General features: G+C 40.5%; 1 protein-coding gene across 10 annotated transcripts in view; it reads left to right on the forward strand.

Moving 5' to 3' along the window:
* EPS8 (EGFR pathway substrate 8, signaling adaptor) overlaps nucleotides 1-26,842 on the forward strand; it is a 162,391-nt gene that overhangs the window by 71,750 nt on the left and 63,799 nt on the right. Inside the window, exon 1 of one of the 10 annotated variants that reach the window (XM_031507937.2) lies at nucleotides 16,353-16,795. The exons of the other annotated variants lie outside the window; for them this stretch is intronic. The gene's annotated coding sequence lies outside the window, so the exon portion shown is untranslated. Of the gene's footprint in view, nucleotides 1-16,352; nucleotides 16,796-26,842 lie in introns of those variants that run through there. 10 annotated transcript variants of the gene reach the window in all.

A 26,842-nucleotide genomic window follows, 5' to 3' on the forward strand; every position in this document is an offset into this window, starting at 1 on the left:
GGGCATTTTTAGGGTTGTCATTGCATGTGGTGAGGGCTGCTGGTGCCCAGGAGCCTGGCTCTGCAGGAGGAAGCTCAGTGTCACAAACGAGAGCCCTGCTGCTCACCGGGTGTTGACAGCTTGTCATTACAGACTCTGTTTTTTCCTCCTGGCTGGTAGTTGAAAACGTTTAGAAATGACCACAATCTCTTTCCTCCAGTGACTGGGGAAGTATCAAGGTTTGTTCTTTCCAGATTTAGGAAAAAAAGAAGAATAAAACACCACTCTGCTTTTCGTTTGTGCTGAGTTTCCAATTATTTTATTGTCTCAGTTGGATTTTCGTAGCATATCCAAAATCATTAATCTCCCATGGAGTGAGAGAGGATGTGAAGAAAAGGAGTGGAGAAGGGAGAGGAAGAACAGAGTGGTGGTTAAACAGACTGGGGTTTTCTTGGGTATAGGTGGGGTGTTTATTTTACAGCAGCTATTCCTGGTACCTAGGGGAACACGTGGAAAGGGTGGGGTGACAGTGGTGTGTCACGGAATATGGCACTTGCTCACCGTGTGGCAAGAAGGAATTGTGATCTCCCTCCTTTTATCTGGGGTTATAGAATAATTTTATTGTTTAATGCATCAGTGTGGCCATTCTCAGCTCTGGGTGTGCATGCTCCAAGTGGAGTGGTGAGATCCACTGACATAAAAACAAACCTGAGCAATCAAGTCCCCTGTCGGGTGCCAGTGGAGAGCACCTTTGCCCTTTGTCATCAGAGGGACAGTGCTGGGTGAAACCAGCCAGTCTGACTTGGCTCCCACCTTTGTTTGGAGGTTGCTGTGGTGATGAATAACCTTTGCAGAGGGTGTGTGAGCCTGTGTGTGCTCCTGCCTTAGGCTCTGGCAGATCAAACAAAACCCACAGCATCTCACTCCATATCAGAGTGTGTACCCTGGTGGTGGATTGGGCTCCCAAAATAAGTTACACCTGCTGTCTCAGAGCTGGTTATTGACACGGTAGAGATCTAATCACCACTTCTGCTGGGTGCTTTCCCAGCAGGCAGCAGGAGCCTGGGTGATGGCAAGCAGTGGCTTTGTTCCCTTGTGTGGCATGGGAGCTGATGTGCCTTATTTGTGCAAGGTTATGATGCCTGAGCTTTGTCTCCCTATCTACCCTTGAGGAAGGAGAGTAGATAGAGCAAGAGACTGGCAAAGGCACTCTGTAGAAGGAAAGAGGGAAATATTATTATCCAAGAAGTCCTCTTTTTTTTTTTTTTTTCCCTACCATTGCAAAGATTACATTTTCTATATTGAGGAAACTTGTGTTTCTTTTTACTCCCCATTTATCAATAAGTGTTCAAAAAAATTATTGTTAAATTCTCTGCAGCTCAAAATGGAAGTGTGTTTTTCATACTAAGACACAAAAATATGACCTAACAACCACATAGTGATATAAAAGTGCATGAAATTTGGAATTCTACATAAGCATTACATGCTTTCCTCATGAATTCACACAAGTACAAATATACTTGGATGATAGAGGTGCCTGAAGATGCTGCAAGTGTCATGTCTAGATAAGAATTGCCTTCAAAAAGGTTTTTGAAACTTGTTTTCCCCCGCTCCAAGAAAACCCTAGCAGGAATTGGCAAGAATGAATTGCCATCTGAGGAAACTCATGGAGAATTTTCCTCCCTGCATATCACCCTTCTTCTCAACATCTGCGAAGCTGCCCTGTGCACAACTCATAGGAAGTGGTCTGTGAAGAACTGAGTCACTCAGAGATGATCCAGTGGCCATGACAAACACCATGATGTTTAAAATGTCTATTTTTGCTGCATAATTCCTGAAATTTAAATTAAAAAGTGAATTACTCAGTTCTGTGTCAGCTCTCCATCTCCTCACAGACCTTCAAAATGGGTGGTTCCATTTGTCAGGCTGTGCCTTGTTCTTGGCATTGAAGGACCAAAGAGGAATATGAAAACTTTTTAAAGCAGTGAGGGTTGTCACAGTGCTTAAGATGAAGGTGGCAAAGGCAGGCCCATGTCTCTCCATTGCATCATTGATGGATCTTCTTTCTGAGTTAGAGCATCAGGGAAATAACTTCTTCTCCTTTCAGCAGTGGTTTGAGGCTTGCCATCTTGAAGCTGTCAGGTCCTCTTAGTGACTTACTTAGTTAAAAACCACCTTCAGTAAGGAGTATTTAATTGCACCTTCTAACACCTTATTCAGGCTGCCCTCTTGGATTTTGGAGAATGCTGCTAAGAGAGCGGAGCCAGCATCTACGGGAATGAATTAATGGCAGTCCCATAGCTGTGATTTTTACATCTGACACATTCTCCAAGGCTAGCATAGTACCTCCCATACTTCTTCAAAATTCATTTGTTCCATTTCAGCTCAGCCTTTTGAAATATTTTGTGATGAATGGGTGTGCTGTACAAGCTGGTGATCAGGAGCAGCTGTTCATACTCATACATTAAATTGAATCCATCTGTCAGTGGGCTCTTTAAAGTGTGAGTTTCACATTGTCAGGAGACCTGATTGCACCAGAGCTGTATCTGGGTGCTGTTTGTCAAAAAGAAAAGGACAAATCTAAGTGAAGAGTGCTTGGATGGTCTCTGGGATACCCCTGTAGCCTCATCTGCAGAGCTGTGATTTAGCCTGCTGAGATGAGAGCGAAGTGGTTACAAAGCAGCACTTCTGCACTGACATGCAGAGAGTTGTTCAGATGTAGATGAAATTAGGAGCTGACTTGCAGTGAGCTTTGTAGAACTCGTGTACAGTGGTTGCTGCTTGGTTTTTAATCCTGACCCTTTGACCTCATCACCAGTTCTTTAAATTTTTTGGTGGTAGAGTTTTTCTTCAGAGGATGAGCTGAAGAGGAGAAGAGTGTTTTGTTCAAATCAGCAAAAGGAGACCACACTGTTTGTTTGCTTTTTTGTTTATTCGTTTATTCCCCCCCTCCCCACCCCAGCATGCATGCATCAGTTTTTATATTCATTTACAAATAGAGATGAGCAAAATTAATCTCCTGAAGCTGTTTTGCAAACTTCATTTAAGGCAAAATTTCAGTCCAACAAACGGTTGTTTCCTGATTGCAATATTTGTTCTCATAATTTTAAGTGAATGCTTCAGTCTGTAATATTCTCTGTAAATGACACACTGGTTATGGAAGCCAGCTGATTCATGGCCTGAAATATGTTGATCTTGTCCAGGGGTAGCTTCTCTTGGCTTCCTTCTCCCAGTTTGCTCCTCACCAAGACTTTTGTGGTGAGGACTGTGTTTGTGCTGGCTTGTGTATACTGCTCTAGGGAAAGGCCTTGCTTCTCACCAGAAGCTTTTTCACCCACAAATGTAATCTTCATTACATCATTTCACTTTAGGACAGTCAGCTTCTCTTGGAGGAGCCACTGTAAAACTTTCCTTTGCCACTGTAAGACTTTCACTGATGTTGCAGGAGGGCCATGTTTTATTTGTAGGCTCTGCAATGGTCCCCAGAGCTGCAGAGCCCACCCTTTGCTGGTGATCACATCTCCTGTCACCTGGGGGGAAGCCCACCCGTGTTTCCCTGCAATAAGTTTCTCCACCTCACTTTTTTTTGCAAGCACTGCAGCTGCACTGCTGCTGCATTCCTGGTGCAGGGCTGAGCCAGCATTTTTCAATTAACACTAAATTCAGTGCTGGCAGAAGCACAGAGAGGGTAAAAAAAAAAAAATAATACACCAGAAACGAGAGCACCCACGCTGGCTTTGTGAGCTTGTATTTTGTGTCATCCTATGGTAAGAGAAGAACACTTAGCTTTTCTTTAACACAGAGAAAGCAAGACTGAAGCCTGTTATTTCTGTGTACCTGGTAAATATAGATTATTTTTTTTAGTGGAAACTCATTAACGTGTTTCACATGGAGAAGTGAGAATTGCACTTAGAGTGAAGAGATTGATTGATGTTGGCTTGTATTAAGAAAATATGGCTAACAGAAGGAGTCAATACATCCTTTTAAACTTTTTTTTCCTGTGGAGTACATTGTTTTTCTTGCATGTGTTTAATGAGGGAACTTAGCAATGGAATGGTATTGCTTAACAGAATCTTGTTATCTTCCTTTAAAATACTTAAGAGTGTTAAAATACAGTTATTAGGATCTGGCAATCATTTGAGCACCCACTTGGGACTGTGGATTATAACCATTCTCTACCATTATTTACCATCTGTAAATGAGCTGCAGATGCAGAGTAAGGATCCAGTCCTTCAGCATCCAACCTCACAGGCAGCAAGAGCTGTGCACCAAGAGTGAAATGCTCTGCAAACCCATGGACAAACCTGTCCTTCCTCTCTGGGAGTGCTCAGACCTTTGAAAACTGCTTGGTTCTCATCCCTCCCTGGGCAGCTTATTCCAGAGTCAGAAGTCACAATTCAGAAAGTTCCTCTTCATATTCAGGTGGAATGTTCCCTGTTCCCCTTCAGTATGGGCAGGCAGGGCATGCCAAGCCCACTGCTTCAGCACTGATATGTCAGGGAATTAGGAATTAAATTCTTGATACCTTCTCTAGACTGTACTGATCATAAAGGATGAAATTATGTGGTTTCAAATCCAAGTTCTTTTCCTTTGGCTTTTAAAACCTGTTTTGAAATATGAGGAGTTTTGGCACCATTGTATGCTGTAAGCAGAAAAACTGATTATTTTGGACAAAAGAGGAGGCTGATGTGTTAATTTCTTGGTAGACTTAATTGATGATAAACAGGAATCTGATTCATCTCAGACAGTACTGGCATGTTCCTATTAATTTTGTGCTGGGTATGGTTATATGCTCCCCAGATAGTTTCAGGAAACCAGGAGCTTTGGCACCTGCCTGTTTGGAGGAAGGTTCAGCTGGTTGCAGCTAATAATTCCTATAATAGAGGTGAAGTGCAGGAAAATACACTGTATAGCAAAGAAGGAAATGCACATTCCTTCTGTGAAAAGGAAAAGTTCGGGATTCTGGCAAGGCATTCATACACATTTACAGTTTTATCACATTGAACTGCAAGAACCAGTTCATGGCTTCAAAGAGGAATGGTATTTTAACATTATTATTATTATTACTATTATTATTATTACTATTCCCTACTTTAAAAGAGAAAGTTGTTTTAAAAAGGAGGGTATTACTTTGGATTTCATGCTGATCCTCTTTCAGTATTAGGAACAGACTTTATCTGAGAATCTAAAATTCTCAGCAGAGATCACATCTGCTTTATGTTGTGGTTGATCATGGAGCTCTGGCTCTTACCAAATATACAAAATAAGAAAGCAAATGGATCAAACATGAGTCATTACAGTTATGTGTTGCAAAGATGGATAATTTTTCCTTGTTTCCCATATTTTTTCTCATTCAAATAAAACTGTGGGCTCTCCTTCTTATGTAAATGAATTAGTGTTATAAGTGTTGCAAATCTTTTCTGGATACTTAAGGAAAAAAAGGTAGAATATTCCTTCTAGAGGTTGATATTTCTCATGCTTCTTACTCTTGTGTGGAGGAGTGGATTCAGACCAGAGCTCTTTTTATGTCTTTATAATCATTACTTATCTCAAAAAAAAAAAAAAAAACAAACAACAAAAAAAAAAAAAACCCCAAGAAAAAACAAACCACAAAAAACAAACAAAAAACAAACAAACAAAAACAACCAAACATAAAAAGAAAACCCCAAACACAAAACAAAACAACAAAAAAACCCTCAAAAATCTTTCTACCATGTGACCATTTAGAGAAGCAGTGTCTCACTTAAATATTTAGAGTTAAGCATGCTTTTAAAATTCATTATCAATATGAAAAATACAATTAGCCAAGAAGCTGTGAGCCACAAGCTGCTTTCCTCTAGTTTCTTTCCCCAATAATTTCCTGCTTTCTGTACTTCATGGTTCTCCTTGTGCACCTGTGAGTGGGAATTGCTTTCTCTGCCCTCTTTTCACTGGGCTTATGTCCATTCCTTACAGTTAAACAAACCCTTGCTATTGAAACAGCAAAACCTTCCAGGTGCTATTTATAATTTACTTTCAAGATTAAGTGATTGTAAATGTGAGGAGTTCCTGAAGCCTATTGCTGTTCTGACATTCCAGCTTTGGTTTGAGCAGCTGTGGTCTGCTCTGGGCTTTTCCTCAAAACTGCACAGGTGAGCTCAGCTCCCAGGCGTTTTTAACCTTTAATCTCTTGCCTTGGTACCCAAGACCTGGGTGACCTGGCAAAGCAAAGCTTTGGGGAGGTTGTGTCCTGTCTGACACCCAAAATACACCCAGCCTGTCACCTGCTGTTCTGATTTGCCTCATGCTTAGGTGTCAGGTGCTACATTTCTTGTTGAAATAATAGAGCATGACATTATGTGTCCTGTAGATTATATCTCCTCTATTTTTATTTTTATATGACATTATTAGATGATATATTTATTTATGACATTATATCTCCTGTAGATCTCTGCAGATTCCATACCTCTGGACAAATTTGGTAGGGATTGAATAGGTGTAGTTGAAATATTATGGGATTCCTGCACTGGGAAATGGTAGAGATTTTATGTGCTTGCTTTTCATTGTAAACAGTGTTTCAAAATATATTCAGTGAGGCTTGGATTGGTAAGCATAACACTGCAAGTAGCATTTGTGTCACTAGAAATTCTCACTGTTTCCACACTACTTTGTAAATTTAGATATTGTTTTTTCTTTCAAGTACCATACTTGAAAAATTACAATAAGTAGACAAGTATACCTTTGAAAAGTCCTTATCTCCTGTGGTATGACAACAGAATAAAATTGACCTTGGCCCTGGAAGCTTTGAAAAGACTGCAGTAAAAGTGCAGATGTTTACCTTGCAAAACGACCTTCCCTGCTTTGAAATATTTGGTGCTTTAGTGCATTGTTGATAGTGACTTCATGACGCCTTCAGTTAAACCCCTCTGAGCAGCCCTGCTCAGATTCTCCTCTTCCCTTTGACGCTGGTATCCATCCCTGTAAAATGCTAATGAAAAGGATAGGTGCTGCACAGAAACAAAGGGAACCATTGACTTCACAAAGGGAAGAAATCTCGTTTAACGCCCTTGGAAAACTCCACGAGGAAGTCAGACAGTACTTTACTCACAAAGGAGATGACATCTCTTTGCTGATATCCAAAGTAATTTGTCATTTAGGGAAGAGGTAAAGTGTCAGTAGAAGTTTTTTGGTTTTTTTTTTTTTTTAGGTGGAGGTTTGAGAGAATGTGTTTTTTGCTGTTTAAGGATTTTATTTATTTTAATTGTCATTTGTCAGAGCAGATACTGGAGTTAGTGCAGGGTGGACCTTGTGAATCTGATAGCTCTGGGATGATAAAACTGTAATACAACTGTCCTGGGTTTAATTTGAAGTTATTTTACTGATACTGAATTAGAAAGTTTATGCACTTCTGTTTCAATTTATTAATAAAGTAGACTCCAGGTTGATTTTATATGGAAGAACACAATCTTAATCCCAAGGATTTCCTTCCTAAGTGTTAGGATTTTGTGCCGGAAGTTATGAAGGGTGATAATTCTAACTACCTTCAGCATTTGGTTAAGGCTTAGGGGCAGTGTAGACTTGTAAGCAGATGCTGCAGTAGAACAACTAGATTTTGTATTTAAGTAAAAAAAAAAAAACTTGGCTTAAATGCAACCTAAACTTTTTCTGGTTTTGTTTGTTTGTTTTTTCTTTTTGGTTGGAGAATATATAATTTCTAATCAAACTGAAATTGTTTTCAAATGGTGTAGAATCACTTGTTTTGAGTGCTGTTCTAAAATAAAATTATGTTTCCATGCTAACTTTGCTCTGAATTGTCCTAACCATTGAGAGAAGATATGATGAGGGCAGACAAGCTTGTTCCTGGTTTTAAGGCTTGTGAAAAAGAGTAATTGAGAGTGAGTAAGTAAAAATCCATGTCAATCTGGTTAATTCACCAGAATTAACCAGAGGAGGAGAATAAAACAGATGTCTCTTGGGAGATTATTTTGTTTACAGAAGATAATCTGGTTTTGGGGTGATGTGTGCAAGCAGGTCTGGGACATCTCCAAGGTGACTGCTTTAACAGTCCTGCACTTTTGTCGAGCTGTGCCCACGGCATGTAAGATGCTCTGGTTGTAGGAGCAGTCTCTGTTCCAGCTTGGAGCATATCCACTCCCAGTGGAACTTCCACAGGAACATGCAGGGCCTTTGCTGTGAGGACATTTCTGACAGACAATTCCACGTTTTCCTGGTGTAGCACAGTCCCTGGTTTCAGCTGCAGCCTTTAAGTGGGATTTATCGGGTCCTGAGGACATCTGTGAGGTCGGGAGGAGGTGATGTGGAGCCATGGCCCTGGAGGGTTTGGGAAGGAGGGAAGGGGGACACTGTGCCCTTGGAAAGAAGCACACCCTGACTCTGCATGAGCATGGGGCCACTCTGATCGTGCTCCCTGAGCACAGCTGTCCTTTCCAGCCTCTCCACAGGCCATGGGTTCCTGCAGTATCAGCAGGATGCACATCCTACCGAGAGCTGGGAAGGAAAGTGGGAGGGAGGAATCCTCTTCCATGAAAAGACACAAACTGGATCCATCAGCTTAAAACTGGATCAAACTGGTTCTAACTAGCCCAAAACTGTTGTAACACAGCCCAAATAGTTCAAACTGGTTCTGGCCAGTTCTGACTGGTTCAAACTGGTTCAATCCAGGTCAGATCAGTTCTGACTGATTCCAACCTATTCCAACCACTTCAATCCAGAACAGTTCTGACTACTTCCAACTGGTCCAGACTGGTTCAAAGTGGTTCCAGCTGTTTCTGACTGGTTCAAACCATTTCTGGCCAGTTTCAACCTGTTCCACTGCTTCAAACCTGTTTCAACTGGTTCATCCTAGCTCTGACCAGTTCAAATTGGTTCTGACTGCTTCTGGGTGACTTGCCCCATTTCAACTGGTTCAAACCACTTCAAAATGGGTTAGATTGGTTCCAACCCATTCAAACTAGTTCAAACTGGTTCCAACCAGTTCAGGCAGGTTTTAAGTTGTTCCAACTGGCTCCAGCTGGTTTCAGCCAGTTCATGGGGGTTCAAACCATATCCAATGAGTTCAAACTGCTTTGTTCCATTATTCTGTATGTTCTGTTCCATACCTGTAGTGAATTGTTGGCTGCCTAAGCCATCACAGTCAGGACGAGAGGAACAACCTCAGCCCTCCCTTCAGAACATTTGTAGCTGCCATGTTATTCACAGTCATGGCTGTGCTGTAATTATTCCAATATTAACATATTTCCATGCCATTTACCAACCAAGGTCTAATAAAACAAAAATCAGAAAATTAAAGTATTGCAGAAGATCCCATTCTAATTTTTTACATTTTTGATGTGGATACTTTTCATAAATAGAGCAAATGCTTCTAATTATGTTTTCTCAAGCAGTTCTGAAGAAGTTAATTTCCTATTGGATCCTAAATTCCTAAAAATTACCTACTTAACAGTCTGAGATCCTGAATAAAATTTATTAGAACCTATATTTTACATATGTAGGTATTATTTGATTTATTCAAACCACATTAATTCTCATTAAGAAAACTTATGTTTCTACCTTAATCTTTACCTTTTTTTTTTTTTTCTCCTCCAACCGGAAATGGTTGGATTAAAGTGCTTATCAATACTTTATTGAAGAATATGAATGCCTGAGTCCAAGGTAACTTATGACACCTTGCTCATCCTGTTTCTTGATGTATTCTGGTAACACAAATTCTTTCCAGAACACTTTGAACTCTGATCTCTTGAATGGCAGAGACAAGGTTATGGCTGGTTCACCTATCTGTAACCATGCTATCCTTGGTTCAGTCATTTTCATAAAAAGTTGCAAGTTTTGGCTTGATTTTTAAAGTTCTTTTACTGAACTTTGAGGATTGTCTCATGCAGTATATTCTTTTGTGTTTGCAGTGGAGAAGACATGGGGGTAATTTAACAAAGCTGCCCACCATTACTTTTTTCCTCACATAACTAAATTGCCTGGGAGGAGAACAAAAAAAAGGGATGTCACAGGATGGGAGAGAATCATGCTTGAGTTTCGAGGAAGAGGTTGGGTTCAGTAACTGTTTGGGCATTCCAAGGCTCTGAGAGTCCCTCTGTGCTCTGTGGTTGCTGTCACAGAGCAGTGACTCATGGATGGACATACCTGTATGGACACCTTTATTCCCAGCAGGAACTGTCAGCTTGTTTAATCAGAAAAAGGAAAGGAGGGCTGTAGGGAGCTGAGACAGAGGGAAGCTCCTGAGTACTCACTCCCCTGTTCCATGTAGAGAAGGTGGCAAAGAGGAACTTCCCACCATCTGGAATCAGCCCAGTGGAAATTAGCAGAGACACACTGAGCTGAGCTGCAGTATTACTCCACTGCTTTGGCATTAGCACTTTTAATTCTTTTAATTGCTTTTTTTTTTTTAATAATTTTTTTTTCCCCGGCACAAGGTCCTGCCCTTTGACTTCTCAGTTCTTTTGACAGAAGCATCCTTTGGGTGTCAGTGTCCTGTTCCTTGTGTTTGACCTTCAGAGTTAGTTATCTAATTGTGGAGTGGGCTGACCCACGTAGCCTGTGTTTGACCAAATTGCTAAGAAATAACTGTGAATACTATTGATGCTAAATATGGACCACTTGACATCCCAGTGCTTGCAGAAGCTACTGCAGGTGTTTTCCCCTCCCATGTTCAGGCAGCCCCAGGAAAGAGCAGTGTGATTCAGCATAAGTGGCTTTTTGCTCAAACTCCTTATACCCAAAATCTGGTTCAAACTACACTTGAAATGCCTCTTCACATTTATTACACAATCTACTCTCCATGATCTGTGTTGTTTTCTAATATTGATGTGATATTTCAAAGAATAATGCTGTAGAATGATTTCTTCAGGAGACCTCACTTTGGCATTTGGACAATTATTAAAGTTTGAATTCTGAAGTTTGGGGGTTGATAAAAGAGGTGAAGTTGATAGCAGTGGGAAATGTTTTAAAAATACAAATCTCGCTTTTTTTAAGGTTGCAATAAGTTGTAGTAGGATTTAACTTGAAGTTTTCTTTACAAATTTCTAAGTTGGCCTGAATGTCCCCCCAGTTTTTGGAGAGAAAACTGTTCTTAGTCACTTTACCCTGATATAGTTACTTTTGATTTATTTTGCACAGTTAATATCTATACTTTAATACTTTATTTTACATAATTTGTGCTAAATAGTGTTAATACTTTCTCATCTGCAAAAATGTGAAACTGCAAACAATCCTACTTGATGCACGTGAGAGGATTTTTAGAACTTTTCTATGTATTTTTAAAACACCCTGATTTTGGGCTGTGCATACTGAGCCACATTAAAGGATTTCCTGGTGCAGCTTCCCTGGGTCTGAGTGCCTTTTAATATGATTTCACTTACAGTGGTGCACAGGCTCCAGCAGCCTGGTGAGCAGTGATGACTACTTCAGATGCAGCACTGATGGCTGTCCTACTTTTGGATTTATTCTATTCCTCAATTGCCTTCTCCACAGCACCCAGCCTCCCTCTCCTCCTGTCCTGAAAAAGACACTGTCAACTCTTCTGTATTAAAAAAAAAAATATATATATATATATTGTATATATTTCTTTAGTCTGAAGGAATAATACTACTTAGAGTTCATCAGACTTTTTGCAGCAGTGTTTGTAATTGTTTTGCTTTAGAAAGAGAACTTTCATTCACTTTCATTTGTGTATTTATTTATTGTGTACTGCTAAAACTCTTGCTGAGCTTCCAAAGACAAGTTCTGACCATGAGCTAAGTGGATGCTTTCAAGTAGCTGAATAATAATTGAGGACCTCAACATGTAGGAAAACTGACTCTTTTTTCTTTTTCTTTTTTTTTCTTTTTTTTTTTTCCCTCTTCTTTCTGAAGGTTAATTTTTTTCCTTCTTGTTACCACACTTTGTATGCTGGGCTTTACACTGATATTTGGCACATCCAGTCTGAATTCCTTCCAATACATAATTAAAGAGAGCAAAACAGAAAAGGCTAGATTTAAAAATTTCATCTCTTTGAGTTTTATTTTCCTTTTTCAGTCCCAAGGGATGCAAAGCCATGAAATGAGTCTTTGCCTCTTCCCCAGGAGCCAGCACTCCCAGCTGGAGCCAGGCTGGACTCTTTCCTTCAGTGTTCATAAACTCTCTTCTGTTGTCCTTCAGTTTTTCAGTTTTACTCATAATTTAAGGAGAGTGATGGGAGTGGAAACCATGGAAATGAAAATGCAGCAATACAGTCATGAAAAGACTGAGGAAATCTTACTTATAGCAACCTCTGTAGGAGTAGAATTGGACAGACAGTCTATGAGTAAAATTGTAACCTCTTTTTACTTTTTTTTTTTTTTTTAATATAACAGTGTAGTCGTTTTCCAGTCACCCCTTCTCCTCTCAGGAAAAGTCAGGTATGAAAATTTAAATTGTAAGGAAAGAGGCGTGCAGAAACAAAACTGAAAGCAGTTTCTGAAAGCAGTTTCCTTTCTCCTACCATCCCTTCTTCCTCCTTGTTTGTTTGGTTTTTTCCCTTTGCTTGTAAAAAGAAACATGAGGTCTGTCTTTGCTTCAGGACAGATCTTTCAGCACTGTATCAAAGTGCAGGGGGCTGTTAATCACTTACACATTTTCAGCTGGAAATAGAAAATCAGCCTGGTTATTCACTTCTGTGATCAGCCAAGGAGATAACTCTGAGAACTGCAAGGCACTATTTTGTTCCTGTTTTTATCTGAATCAAGAGGGAGGGAAAAGAAGTGTAAGTTGGTGACAGTTTTTTAAACTTTTTAAACAGAAATGCAAAATGAGAACATTGCAGCATATCAGTGTGTGAGATAAATTAAGTTGCTTATCCAGAGCCAAAGCTCCTTGAAAATCTGTTTGCAGTGGTGTGGGGTGAGGGGGCAATCACTTCTCCAAAACAGCACCCAGATTTACTAGAGGATCGTGTAGAGTAACAAAGGACAGTGCTTCTGAAGTGTTTGTTAAAACACAGAACTCTGTGATTTCAGAAAGCAAAAATCAGAAGAGGGTTGGAAATGAAGGTGACAGAATGACTTTGAAAGTCCAGAGAGGTGGCATCAGAGGGATAATTACTGCATGTGTAATGCCTTGCTTCATCATGTCCATGGCAAGTGGGGAAAAAGGTGATGACAGAGGGAGCTGCTTAGGGGAGTGGTATAGAAGATGCTGGCCAAGAGCTAGAAGGGAGTGTGGAAACAGAAGTGCTGATGTCCTTAATGTTTTTACAAGCCGGATCAGCTTTGTGCTAGGTTTATCCAGCAATTTGATTTCTTGATCTGTGTTTTCTGTGTAAGCTCTTTGTAACAAAGGGTTTGGCACCAATGCCCTCTGGCAAGCACCTGCCAGTAAGAATCCATCTGCTCCTGCAGTGGTGGTGTTTGTTTGCAGAGTTGGAGACAGGTCCCTTTCCAAGGGGATTCTCTGTTACATTTCCCAAAACAATGTGTGCAGCCACAGGCTAGAAGCTGAGAGCTTCACCAGCACAAGCAGCGATGCCCAGGCATTTCTGCTTTTAGGAGTGGACAAAAAAAGCCTCATTGTGCTGCTGTGTGGAGGGACAGGCTGATGTGAGAGGTTTCTGATTTCCCTATTAGGTCATGTGTGTGTGATCCAGAAGAAGGCCATGCACAAGCACAAGAGCTAATTGTGGTTTTTTGAGCAGGTGAAAGAAATGCCCGCACTTAACAGGTTTCTCTCCTCAAGCCCAAACAAGGAAACAGTTCATAAATTTGAGGAGCATCTGCTGATAAACTCTGAAAGTTTGCTCCTGTCTTCCCCCTGGGTTATAAGAACTGGCACAAAAATATAAACTTTGATGATTCCTTGTGAAACAAGAGCAAGCTGTGCTGCTCTTGGACTATCAGGGACACAAAGGGGCCTGAGACCAGTCTGATACTTGCCTGCTGACTGAGAGCACATGCTAGCAAAGTCTTATGTGAGAGGAAGTAAAGCATGGAGAGAAAATGGTCTGTCTCCTGTGGTGAAAGATGTGCTGCACTTCCTGACTGAGGAGGTGTAAAAGAAGCCAGATGTGAAATGTTTCAGAAGGGTAGGATGTGGCACCCAGACTAACAAAGCTGCAGTTGGTGTGAGGTCTCAGAGGAGCAGGGATAGCCCCAAGCCTGCCTTGGGAGGGTTAGCTAGAAATGCTTTTCTCACCTTTGATATCGTAGAATAAAGATACATTTTACTTGCATGGCAGTTTCTCACCAAAAAGCGCATTTATTTTTAAACCAAGCACCACCATATGAAATGCATGGAAATAAGTTGCTATAATTGTTTCTGGTGTGTAAATGTTTAGAACATATGTAAGCAAATATTCACAAATAACCAGAGTCTCTCCCTTGCATCCCAGGCCTGTGATAGGATCAAGATGCTTCGCAAGCCTCTCAGTGCCTTCCCTGGGGCACAGCCTCCCCTTGCACATCTCTGAGCAGCCCAAACAGCTCTGGGGGTTATTGGGGTAAAGAAGAAATGTGAGCCAGTGGGAGAAGGCCTCCCTCTGCTCCCCAGAGCTGCCTTGGCTTGCAGGCGAGCACTGGCAGGGCTCAGTCCTGGCCCAGAGACAGCTCCTGCAAGCCTCTGGCCCCAACAACACTGCTGATGTTCACCTGATAACAACTCAGCCTTTCATGCCAGGCTAACTTGAGCAGGATTTAGTTCTTGCAGAAGCTTGGTATAACTAAAAGGCTTGGCAGCTTGAGTTATAAATTGCCAGGAATTCAAGATAAGTTGATCTAGTTTATTTTATTGCGTGCCAAAAACTCTATTTAAAGTGTCTGACCTCAAGATGCAACAAAAAAGAAAGTTCCTCTGATCTTCTCTGGCACCGTTTTCAGACTCTTTCAATGCAAAGAAAATATTTTGTTCGTCTACCATCTGCTTAAATCTGAAATATGCAAGGAACGAAAAGCTCTGATTATCAGTAAAAACATGACATTTCAGTGGATTTGTTTCTGTTCCCTGACCTAAGTTTTTTTGTGTCATGAAATGAAATGTCTCTGGCATATCAGTAGCAGGTACAGAGTTACTGGCACAAATGGAGTGGTTTTAGTAATGCTTTTTCAGAATAGACATTGCTTACTAATTCAGTCTCTGTTAATTAAGATGAGCAGCGTATTAAAGCCTTAACTACTTTCTTGAGGCAGAACTTCTTAGCTAGAAGAGAAAATTCTGCTTTGCTTTTCATAAGAATTTTCAGGCTTGCTATAATGATTTTTATGTGGGCTTTGTGGAAAAAAAAAAGCCCATGTGACATGAAATAGCATCTTACATGATGCTTACTGAGGTGCTAGCAGATGGAGATACAATGTATGCTGTACTTGATTTAAGAGGAGTAGTTGATTTTCAAGAGCTTCAAGTCAGATAATAGTAAAAAATTGTGGTGGTGTATTTTTCTATGAGTCCTGGGCAGCTCTGAGAGCAGGTCTTTTTCTATCTGTTTCTTCTTTCAGAAGCATCCTTATCTCTATGACTTTGAAGTTCTAAACAGCAGACTCTATTACTGTTTATTTGAAGTATTGTGAAAATACACTTGAAAATATTTTAGACCCTCACTTTCAAGCATATCTTTCCTAATAGTTCCTATAAGGTTTGCAAGCTTGAATGCTGAGAAATTGTTTTTGTACTATCACTTATCAACCACTCCTGTAAATTAAAATTTAGTCATATTACGGTAGTATGATAAATTCAAATAGTTTTTTCTGGCTTATGTTCTTCCTTGAAATGATGAGCTGGTGTTCATACACAAATTTTGTTTATTTTATGTACTATACCCACAGCCTACACATGTGACCTTGAAGTGACCTTGAACATTGGCAGTGAAAATTGCTTGATTAATCTTTTACACCAACTCTCTGATTTTTTTTTTTTTTTTTTTTTTTTTTTTTTTGTTTGTTTGTTTGATTTCATTCTACAAAGAGGAAACTGCTGCTCTTGAATCTGGAAAGTGCTTGTATAAAAGTAGCTTTACAAGGCAGGAATCTGCCTGGCTCTTCATGAAGCATTTCCCAATCTCTCAGACCCATCTCCCTTCCTGAGCGTTTTCGCATCGTAAAGTTCGTGCAGAGTGAAGCACGCTCTGATATTGTCTCTGTATCCCATTACCTGCTCCTGAGTGAGGCAGCAAGAAGTGTCCAGATATGTAACTGAAAATTAATGAGGAACTTAGCTTTTTATGGAAGACACTAGCATTCAGTTTGCTACACAGCAATAGCACTGATATCCTGTCTCAAACAAGCATGAAAGCAGCAGAGCCTTGTTTATCTCACCAGTCAGCAGCAATCACTCCTGACTGCACACCAGCAGCAGATTTGCTGAGTGCAAAGGTACCATTTTTATGTTGCTGTTTATCAGACCAGAACTACTGACTTTACTTTCAAAGCATTTACTTTATTTATTTTGGAGATTGGTGCTCTTCCAGGAGAAAAGTAGAAACCTATTTGAGGAGAACCAGCATCTGGGAAAAGTGCTTCAAGCCTGCTTTTAGAAGTTACTTCCTTTATTTCCTCCATTATTTCAATACTTATCAGACAGCTTCAAATAAACTTTCTGTTTAAGTCACCTTTATGCCACCCTAGAGCTGTTGATAAAGTACCTGTGCTAAAATATCCATCAGCCTGCTTAGAAGTGAAGCAAGCGTAGCACAAGACCAGCAGAGAGTTTTCAGACACTTCATTTATTCCTAGCTTTGCTATTTTTTGTGCATGTTAATTTTCTTGGCTTTATTTTTATCATTTAGCAAGAGCCCAGAGGTACAAGAAGGCTGTTATGGTACTGTTGGCAAGCAGATGAGAAGATGCAACTCAGCTGTAAACAGGCAGTGAGTGATGATGGAAAGAGGAAATGGGGGGAATTAATTACACTAAAGTAATATTTTCTCTGGATGCTGTAAGAGGTCTGGGATTTGAGGTTGATTGTTGGAAAGAGTAATTGCTACCAATTTCTAAATGTGTGTTTTAACACAAGGATACCTGTGGAGGCATAGAGAGGTAGAGAAACAAGTTCAGGAGTAGTGAGGGGAGCTGAGGTGGGCATGGATTGATGCAGAGGTTTTCCTGGGAGGCTGCTAGAGCCACTCTGAGTACTGGGATTACAGTGCCTGGGACAACTATTTCTTTATTTAATGTATATTCAATGTTTTCTGGCCCAGCTTCTCATTTTGAGACACCCCAAGTCTGGATGGCACATGTGGCATACAGTAAATTTTGCTTAAAATTAATTTGAAATTGTTTCTGTTAATGGCAAAGCAGTCAATGTAAAGGTAAGGATGTTTGTCAAAAAAAAGAAAAAAGTGCTGAGACCTGACTGCAGAAGTTTGTAAGTCACTTCTTACAAGGTATGGAGAAGCTGTCTGAACTCACTTCCATACTATTGACAACTTTTGCTTCTTGGAGGACAGGAGACAAATAGAGACTGGGGAAGAACAAAAATACAAATCAATAAAAAGCTGATCTGCAAGAGTGATCTGCAAAAGCTTGAAGTGGTTATATCAGTGTTTAATATACAGGACAAAGTGAGGAGGTATGTGAAGTTAGAAGCAATCTCCCCATCCTATTCCTTCCCCCTTTCCTTTTATTATTTGCTTGGTTGGTTTGTTTTTTTATTTCACTAACTTGATGGTTTTGAGGTTGTTCATGCTGTTGCTTCCTTAACTTGCAGGAAGGGATTGTTGGGGGGCCAGGGAATTTCAAAAAGTTGTTCTTGGAACTATTGCAACTTCTTTTAAGTTGCAAGACTTATATGTTTTTAATTAAATTGTCTTTGTCTTCAAAATGTGAATTTAGTACTTAAAATCAAACAGCATTTTTAAAGACTCTTTTCTCATCTACTCTGACCTCCTCCCACCACCAAGGTCATTCAGCTGTACTGCAGAGAGGAAGCGTGGAAGGAAAAATGTTTTCAGTTTGCCAGGAACCACTACAACCTCAAGGGATTTTGAGCAACGGGTCATTTTAAGAACTGTGATTTGTTAAAGTACCTGGAATTTGTTCAGAACATTCTTGCTGGTGCTGTTGCTGGTAGAGAGGCAGTTATTTGATTTTCCAGTATGGTCAAAGTGTGAACAGCAAAATATGTTCCTCTCTTTTAGACACACTTTGTAAGACAGACTGCTTTCAGCACTATTCAGAGTGACCATTTTCAATCTTGTTAACTTAAGAGAGCTTGTTCCTGCACATGGGAGCCATGACAAACTATGCTGTAGGATGGTCAGACCATTAAATAATCTACAGCCTGTTGCACTTGGCACAGCTCCTTGCTGTAGCCTGGATGTGTGTGTCAAATCCGAAGAGACAAAATCAGACTCGTTGGGGCACACGGAGATGCTACAGCTCCTATTTAGATCTGTATGCATGTATATATGAATTATGCTAATGCCAAGCAATTATGGCAGCTCACAGCTTGACAGATTGTCTGTGCTGGATAGAATATGTTCATTCCCTGCTCTAGAGAGCGGAGTTTGTTGTAACTCAATCTCATCTTCTCCCTCTGGCCCCATAGTGAGGCCACGGAGAAGGGGAATGTATAAACAGCTGCAGTAAGGCTGCTCCCAGTACAGATGTGTCTTCCTGCAGTGAGTTCTCTGGGTCACCAGGTGTCCTGGTTTTGGCTGAGATGGAGCTCATTCTCCTCCTAGTAGCCAGTACAGAGCTGTGTTTTGGAGCTGGGTTGAGAATAATGTTGATAACACGCTGATGTTTTGGCTGTTGCTAAGCAGTGCTAGCCCTGAGTCAAGGACTTTGCAGTGTCTCATGCTCTGCCAGTGAGGAGAGGCACCAGAAGCTGGGAGGGAGCGTGGCCAGGGCAGCAGACCTGAGCTTGCCAAAGGGATATTCCAGACCATAGGACGTCATGGCCAGTATATAAACTGGGGGGAGCTGGCTGGGAGGTGCCCATGGCTGCTTGGGGACAGGCTGAGCATCCGTCAGCAGTGGGTGAGCAATTGCTTTGTGCAACGCTTTGTCTTTCTTGAGCTTTATTTCTTTGTCTCAACTTTTCCTTACAAATCTATCATTATTGTTATTTGCTATTGCTAGTACTACTATTATACTTTGTTTCAGTTATTAAGCTGTTCTTATCTCCATCTATGTGTTTTCCCTTTTTTCTGGTTGTCCTCCTCATCCCACCAGGGGCAGAGAGGGAGCTGCTCTGTTGTGATCTGGAACTAAACCACAACACCAGGGACCATGCAAGCCATACTAAATGGATTTCAGGAACCTCTCCATGGGTTAGCCAGCTGAGCTGTTCTTTTTTCCTCCAGGGAAAAGCTCTGCTTCCTTCCACCCATCTAGCTGTCCCCTTGCTCCTCTGGGTTCTGGCAGCTTTCTGTCCTTGACATGCTGCCCCTTTTTAGTCTGGTTGTCTCAAAACCATTTTTCTTAAAATGCTGCTGAGCTGCATTTGAGTTGCAGCATGCTCCTGCCAACACCTTTACTTGTGTTCTTCATCCAGTTCAGATGTAACAGGACATGAGCATGGGATCAAAATGGGAGAATTTATTGTGCTTGTGGTCAGGAGCTGTTTGTGCTGTGTTTCTGGTGCCTGGAGAAGTAATTGTGATTATTGTACATTATTATAGATTCTATCTGGGTCTAGTTTCCAAGTTGTTTTGATCAGATGACCTCCAGAGTTCACTCCCAACCTAAATTGTTCTGCAATTTATACTGCTATTTAAACATAGTACAGATAAGGAGCAGATGGTGCAGTAAAAGAGCTGGTGAGCATAGCTCAGAATTTGGAAACAAAAGGTGATTCACGGGCTAAAAAAATAGAGTTAAGTCCAGTGTGTATCTCTTTTTTGCAAGTCCACATATACATAGGCTGATATTCAAATATTGGCTGGTCTTGACAATCCACTATATAATTGATAGATCACAGAAATAAAAGTCTGGCATATATTTTTTTATGAATGTTGTTTAAAATTCTTAGTTTTAACTCTCCTTAAAAAACAGCAAGTGGCAGGGGAATCAGCTTATAAAAGAAGGATAAACTTGTAGATTTTTCCACCTCTGATAGGTTGTTAACACACTTTTATTAATTTATACCCTTTTGAAAACAGCTCAGTAACAGCAGGGTGATCCCAGCTGTTCACCAAAATAAAACTTCCTATAACGATTGTTTTTATTAAAGATGCATTTGAATATACTAATTTTGAAGATGCCTTCCTGAATCATTGAAATTTTATTCCTCATATAACTAAGAAATTGTGTTGCTACTGCAAGCCTTCACACAAGTACAAACACCATTGCTCAGCTATAATGATATGTGCCCTCCCAAAGTGCTTATTCTACATTTGGTGATTTGTGTTCCAATGTACTTTAACTTCTAGTGCATAGTGTAGACTTTTTTTCCTTGAAGTAGAAGAATCATATGCTTTTGGAACAATAATTGGTCTTAAATGGCACCAATATCTGCTTGAAAGTCAGATCAGCACAGGAATTAGTGCTTGTTTTATATCTTGTCATTTCAATCTTAGTTACCTGAAGCTGCCTCTATTTTCAGAAAGCAGGGACTGAAAATTTTGCTCTTTTGGCTTTTTTTGATTAATAATTGTACTGCAAATTTACAGCCTCCCAAATCACCTGGGCTATTTTTTTTTTTTCCCCCCAGGATTCCCTTTGCAAGTTTTTCCAGCCACCATCAGCCTTGGGAGTTGGTGAGAGTGCTGGCCCCAAGCTGTGCCTCCTACATGCAGTGAGAGTTACTTTTAGGGCTATGATGGTTGCTGCAATAAAGATGCAAGTGTGGAGGTACCTAGGATGAAATCTAGCCCAAGCTGTGGAGTATAACCATCATTATTTGGTTCCTGTGGCACAGAGGTCCTTCTGCACTACTGGGTGCACTGACCACCTGTGGCCAAGACTTCTCCCAGTTCTGGGGATTTTTTTGTTGGTCCAAAAGCTGCTGCCAGCCCAGGTTGCTGTGCCTGCTCCCAGGTGTACTGCTTCTGAAACCCTTGTATTTTCTTGGCTCATGGGGTGTGTGCTCTTCCTGTTCTTCCCTGATTCTTGAGCAGATATATTTACCCCCTACCCTGTTTTTCACTCAAAATCTCTCCCATGGGGTTATTTAAGGGTGGGTGTCTCCTCTTACCTTACAGCTCTTCTTGAGTGCTGGTGATTGCACTACAAAAATAGAAACCAGTGATTTATGTTCATTCCTGGTAATAAATGACCTAGGGACTGGGTGTCTTAAGACCTAAACTGTAAATAATTAAGCTTTACCTCTGTGGAACCCTCACTCAACCCAGGCTGGCTTTAGCTGTACTTTTATAACAGTTACCTTTTAATTTCTTTCCCAGGCACTGTGGTCATGTAGCATGGTCAAAAAGCCCCAAAAACTAAATGCTTATGCACACCTTGTTTTTATGTGCATGAGATGATAAATGCTGTGCAGTCAAAAACCCAAAAGCTGATGTTACTGCAGAGCAGCCATGTGTTAATTCCAACTTAGCCTAGCAATTCCAAACAGGAGCAGGCTCTCAAGCTCATTGATTCCCTGGTGTTTTTTGTTTGTTTGTTTGTTTGTTTTCAAGTTTATCAAGCTTTATGAGCTTTGGGTGTCTGACTTTTGCTCTTGACCAACCTGATACTGGCGATTCAAGAATTTTTTTTACTTCATATCTAAATAAAAGGGAGCATGAAGGAAACAGGGGAAGATGGAAGATGCAATTTTTCAGTATTAACTGATGAAGTGGATGATTGTAAATTTCTAAAAATATTAAATATCCTTTCAATTTTTTTTTTTTTTTTTAATTTGGGCAATTCAAAAAGTGACAGTTGCCTCTCATGGCTTAGGCTTTTTAGCCAGAAAAGGCTAATTTATATTCTGGGCATTCTGAATATTGTTCAGACTGTTCTGTGAGCAGCAATGCTCAAATTAAATTGTGATAGTTGGTCCTGCGAGCATATTGTGGTGAAATAAATTATTGAATGAGGTGTTTGGAAGTGAGTGTTAAAGATTACAAAAATATCCAGCTGAGTGCACTACTGCACAACCAAATATTACTTTTTCTTCTGAGAATCATCTAGGTGCATGGGAGAACCTTGATTTTCAGGGTGTAGGATTTTCCAAAATCAGTATTTAAAAGAAGCTGGACAACTAGCTGCTCTGTAGTTCCTTCAACACCTCTCCCTGAAAATCTCTGCAACAAAGGGGAAAAAATGGAAAACTCTAGATTTTATTTGGAGAGAGACTGATCTGCATGTCATGATGCTCTTTTAGAGGTTTTTTTCCTTTCTAATCCATGCTGTGAGTTTATCTCATGCTTGACTTGTACTAATTATCTGTGCTCAATAACTTTTTCAGTGTCCAGGAAGTCCCATACTGAATACATTGTTGTGACTTTATCCCTTCCACCTTTCTTCCACATAATTCTTCTGACAGGGTTCTGTCTCCTGCAAATCCCATGGACTTATTTTCTTCTTTTTCTTTTGTAATTTGATTTTAAATGTAGGCCTGTTGATCCAAATACTTCTTCTATTAGCAATCACTATTAAAGTGTCTGTTTTCTATGTGGAACAAGATGGGGATTAAAATTCATCAGGGATTTAAAAAAAAGCACAAATGAAAAATAAAATGGAAGCAAGGTTTTCTTCCTGCCCTTATTCCTGTGTTTGTGAGAGGGCAACACAGCTGACTTGAAGTCTGTGGGATGTGGACAGTAGGCAAAATATATTGTGGAGATACATTTCCCTCTGGATAATTCAAAAATATACAAAATAATCATTATGCTGCACACAATTTCCTTTGTTACTCTTGTGGCTTGAAACACATCCCAGATTCCTCAGGTCTTGTGCAATCTTTTCTTCTTCTTCCATAAATCTGGAGCTGTGGATGCTTCCTCCCTCCTCTGCTGTACTTTACTCCTGAGGAGGAGGGGATGTCCAAATGCCATTTCTGAGTAACAAACCGTCTTGTGCTCAGGCCAACAGTGTGAGTCAGGAGTGAGAGCTCTTCCACTCCTTGCCTCTGCTCAGACAGGTTTGGAAATCTCTGGAAAAGCATTTGTGGTCAGTTTAGCATTAGTTTTTATACTGCATGTGGCTAGTCTTCTGCATCTTGTGTATTATTCTCTTGGATAATATCCCCCTGGAGTGCACTAAAACACGAGAAGGAGAGCAACACTAGATAAGAGCAACCTGCTATTAGGGAAATGCAAATTACATGACATCACAGTTTACATATTTCTGTTTCAGGAGCAATCCAAGAGGGTACCATCTCCATCAATAGAGAAGTTTCACTGATTTTATGCACTCAGGATAATTTGCAGTGGTTAAAGTCTTGTTTGGTAACTACTGGAAGCACGTGCCACCTGCTGCAGTTCTTTGTGTTAAGACTTCATCACTGGGAACGAGGGTGCTGAACAATATATGCCCCAAATTTTAAAGGAGAGCCATTGCTGCCACTGGATTCATGTTACCCAAGCACTTCTTGTCACCTGTCAGAGCTGTCTGATCACTGTGCTAGGGCTGCAAAGCCTCTTCTGCTCACAATTGAAAGGAAAGGGGATGTTTAGCATCTTTTGGGCTTCCAGACTGCGCCAAGCCTGAGCAGGAGAGGGAGGCGACGCTGGTGCAGGAGTGAAGGGAGCTGGTGGTGAAGCTGGGAAAGCAGCACCTGTGCTTCTGATGTGAAACCATCCAGGGCCAGGGAGGGGAAAGCCCTGAGCACACTGAGAAGAAGCCATCTGCTAAGTAATGCTAAAATTTGGCAGGGGTGAACTGCACAGGAGACCCTAGTGTTTGCCAATTGATCTGGGCAGCAGGAAAAACGTTTGTTGGGATTTCCCTGCTTGTAGAGTAATGGATCCCCTCCCTTACAAAACTCTATGGGTTTCTAATATGCTTCAAGCAGAAGCACTCAGATAATCTGTGAACTTTTAGAAAAAGAGCTGTACATGCCCTTCTCTGGGGAAAGAGTCAATGAGGAAGATGGGGCATCAAGGCCTGATCTTTCAGAAACAATAAGGGTGTTTGAGACTATTGATCACAAATGCGTTTTTGGAACCTGAAGCTGTGTGTCTCTAAATCTTGACCCACCAATGTGATTAGAGCTGTAATCTTATTCCATATTTCATTCAGAGAAAACAGATGGGAATATCTCCCGTTACATCACCTGAGAGCCTGGCACTGACTGAGATGTTCCTGTGCTTCAAAGATCTGAGTCACAAAGCCGAATAATGCCGAAAGAAGCAAGTTTTTTTGGATGTGTAATTTGCCCAAATGTCACCTTCAGCGCTCTGCACTGCAGCTGTGCTGTTTTCCCTTCAACAGAGGGCATGAAGGAGGCTTGGCCAGCCTGATTAGATATTAATTGTGCAGATGCCTTTGGGGAGAAGTACTGACCTTGTGCACAGGCAGGGAATGGTTTGGGGACTGCTCTGTTCCTACTGTGTGATGCCACATCCCACTTTGTGGCTTGGCTCCCACCAGCCATCCTGTGTGGCTGATGAGGAAGCACAGGAATATCATCGCTGGAGTATCCCTGGAGCAGGGGATGTGGTTGGCCCATGGGATTGCTCCTGCAGGAGGTGTCTCAGTGTGACCCAGAGCCAGGCCCACAAACATGGATAGTCTGGGGACTGTTTAGGCTCTTCGTGGATGAAGAAAGGACATCTGACAACCTTCCAGCTATCCTACTAAATAAAACACCTTATCTTTGTGCTGGATCTTATTTGGGCCATAACCTCAACTGCTGCAAGTTGCAGCTTGCTTTTCTTCCCTGGATTTCATACTGGTACCTACAAAGAAGTTGGGATTTCTATGTCAATATTTTTGCATCCATGGAAAGAAAGAGGTTATAGCAAATTAGAGTAGTAATTGCTTCTGCCATTTCACCTAAACCTGTCTGTGAATGAGTTTTCAGAAAGCTTTATGCAATAGCTGGGAAAAAAAAAAAAACAAAACAAAAAAATATCCTATCCCTAATTCTTTTGGTGCCTCTGTTGGAAAAGGCAGTATTTATATTTGTCAGTGTTAATTTCTTAGTGATAATCCAACCCAATCCAACAGGAGATGAAAGACAGTCATAGGGTGGATGACAATCTGAGTCCCCATCTTAAAGATATTGTACAATGTCACAAACAATTTTTGAGTCTACACTTGAATTTTTTTTAAATAACTTTAATTTTTTTCCAGAAAGTCTGCTGTAAATGTTCATGAAAAAAAGGAAAAGGAGGAGAAAAGAATAAGGCTGCATTAAACAATATGAGGAAAGAGTAGAGGTTATGCAAAGTTCAAGAAGCAAAGCGATATGGCTTAGAAAAACACTGAGATAATGAAAGATAATATATAGATGAAGTAACTGCAATATTGTTCCCCCTGAAACTTGCCTTGTGGGCTCCTAAGGGAAAATAGAAGTTTACATCTGCTTACTTTGGATTGTCTAGCTGGAAAAACATATGAGATGATACACGTGAGACAACATCCTTCTGGGCCCATTGCAGTGCTGATGTGAGTGGTGAGCTCTAGAAGAGAGGGGAGGTAGCAGCAAGCCAACTATTCTTGATCAAACAAGACAGAGGAAAATAGGATATTTTTATAAGCCCAGTTCAACACTGATTTGATGCATGTTATTATTTTTTTCTTTTTTTCTTAAATTAAGAATCTAGTGCATTTTTTGGGTGTGTTGTGGATAGAAGCAGTGTCAGGTGAGTTTAAACTGCAACATGGATTTTGACTATTGAGAAGAACCTTAGATTTTGATTATTTAATGAGAAGAAACCCATGGCCTCATTAGCCTTTTTCAGAATAAGGCTAATGAGACCCTGTGCTTCCCCAGGCTTGGTTGATAGCCTCCCTTATTAGAGGACTGAGGAAGAGGTTAGGAAGTACTACTTTTTGGGAATTGCCTTGGCACAGTTGCTCCTGCCTTAAGGTTGTGAGATGACTTCCTTTTCAGCCCCATTTCTGATTGTTTTGGAAGCTGTTTCAAAAAACACTGAGTTTTGGGGAAGCACCTATGAACAGGCAATTGCTTTGTTCTGGATAACTTCCCAATAATTTGGTCCAAGCTCTTTTTACCCTGAGTCTGTCACAGACATGCCTTAGTTCAACAGCAAGTTTCTTGATCAGATTCCTTCATGAAAGCATAGAAATCAGAATGCTCCTTAATTCTTTATATGTTTCATGTCTAAAATATGATTATACTTTAGCCTCTTTTGTAATTTTTGAACAGCATGGAGTTCAGAGCAGTGCATTCTTAACATTTGAAACATTGTATGAAGATATCTGAAAGCTCTTTTTTCATACAAGGGCTTCTTTAAAAGCCTTGGGTTTATTCTTTAGTCTTATTTTTTTCTTTCAGTTGCGTCTCACAGTAACATAAAGGCAAATGTAATGGAAACAAGTGCTAAGTTCTGGGAATGACAAATAGAAAAAGGATAAGTAGAGAAAAAATGTTCTGCTTTTCATAGGACTTCAGAAGTCTTTGGGAGCTTGCTAGAAGTGCTGGCTCTTTTCCAATGTGCTTTTATTGGCATACATGAACAAATTACCCAGGGCACAGCTATTTTTCTTACTGTAGTGAAAACAGGGACCCTGAATAGAGGCTTTGTGTAGGACAAATATTTTTCCTTTGAAACTGGCTATGAGTTTAAAGTTTATCTAGCATGCCTTCTGGAAAAGGGAACATTTCACTTCTTAATCCCTCAGAATAGAAAATGTATTATAGTTTAGGCAACTCAGAGCTCTATAAGCAAAATTCACTCATTGGTGAAAAGCTGGTATAGTTTTATAGTTTTATAATAAGCATCATTTCTTAGTTGCCTAGAATGTGGGAGGAATTTTATCTGTTTATATTGGTTGTAGCTGTGTCCCTCAAAAATTAACTATGGATCTCTTCCCTCTAGCATGTCTTGCAGGGCTCT

This window comes from Lonchura striata, chromosome 5 (assembly GCF_046129695.1).
Source record: "Lonchura striata isolate bLonStr1 chromosome 5, bLonStr1.mat, whole genome shotgun sequence".
NCBI lineage: Eukaryota > Metazoa > Chordata > Aves > Passeriformes > Estrildidae > Lonchura > Lonchura striata.